Source organism: Pleurodeles waltl, unplaced genomic scaffold, assembly GCF_031143425.1.
Source record: "Pleurodeles waltl isolate 20211129_DDA unplaced genomic scaffold, aPleWal1.hap1.20221129 scaffold_86, whole genome shotgun sequence".
Classification (NCBI taxonomy): domain Eukaryota; kingdom Metazoa; phylum Chordata; class Amphibia; order Caudata; family Salamandridae; genus Pleurodeles; species Pleurodeles waltl.
Window position 1 is genome coordinate 420,023 of NW_027150400.1, and position 1,127 is coordinate 421,149.

Below are 1,127 nucleotides of genomic sequence, written 5' to 3' on the forward strand. Positions count from 1 at the left end.
GCTTGGAAACTCTCAGCAGAGTTCAGTCTATTTAAGGTGCAGTATTTTTTCTTCCTTAAAATCTTCCTCCGTGTAGTGTGTTTTCTGTGTCTACTGCTATTTCTCCTCCTTTAATAAGCGCTGTGGTTTTCTGCATGCTTCAGTCTATGGATAAGACCAGGAACACACTACCCTGTCCAACTTTGGAATACTAATGGGCATTCCCCAACAACATGCTCCCTGGTGGTCTAGTGGTTAGGATTCGGCGCTCTCACCGCCGCGGCCCGGGTTCGATTCCCGGTCAGGGAAGCTGCCATGCTTTTTTTCTACTTTCATCATGTACTTTTATTCTGGCCTCGGAAGGTTTCATTTCTTCTCTTTTTTATTATGTCCAAACACATTTCACACTTTTGACATTTCAAGGACAGAGACTCATTGACAGAATAGGGAGTGACTGCTTGTCCAGGAAGCTTATTCTTCAGAAGCAGAACCTTTTCTTTAGAACGATGTTCATTTTCTGGGTAATATCTCACAGGGACACCTTTTCTCACAGTTCATGATTTCTTCCGAGTAACATCTGAAACCAGTCCATGTTGCTGTGATGAGCTGAGAGCTCTGGGGGTCTTGGTTGTCCACAGAGTGACTGCAAGAGGTCTCTAGGGGGCACATTTCTCTGCTGCACCAGGAAGATGCTTTATAAGTGTCAGTGCAGTGTGTACATGGAGTGGGGTTGCCACCTTTCTTAGAAGAAAATATGGCAATTAGTTTACGCTGTGCCAAGAGCTGGCGGGGAAAAGTAATTTATACACAGTTGTCAGGATTGTTTTCTAAAATGGTCATTCTTCCTCTGTTTGCCTTAATGATCATTCTGAAACGATTTACTCACCAGACACACACTTTATACATGATCTAGTTATGTGTTTGCTGTTAACATGTATGTTTCAGAAGCGGCAAAATATTGGCTCCCACTGCTTTTCCTAAAATTGTTTACTGGCCTGGGATCAATAATACCGACCAGGCACGTAAAATAAAACAAGCATTGGCAAGGGCAACTGGTCGCGGCAATCCGAGATGTATTGGCCTTGTCAGTGGTACGTAGTGTCTCTTACCAAGGAGTAGGGATGCTGAGTGTAGTGTTCAAAACCGTC

General features: G+C 43.8%; 1 non-coding gene across 1 annotated transcript; it reads left to right on the top strand.

Moving 5' to 3' along the window:
• The first annotated feature begins 216 nt into the window (after positions 1–216).
• TRNAE-CUC (transfer RNA glutamic acid (anticodon CUC)) lies at positions 217–288 on the top strand. Its single transcript has one exon. It is a non-coding gene; the product is annotated as a tRNA-Glu (tRNA).
• The last annotated feature ends 839 nt before the right edge of the window (positions 289–1,127 follow it).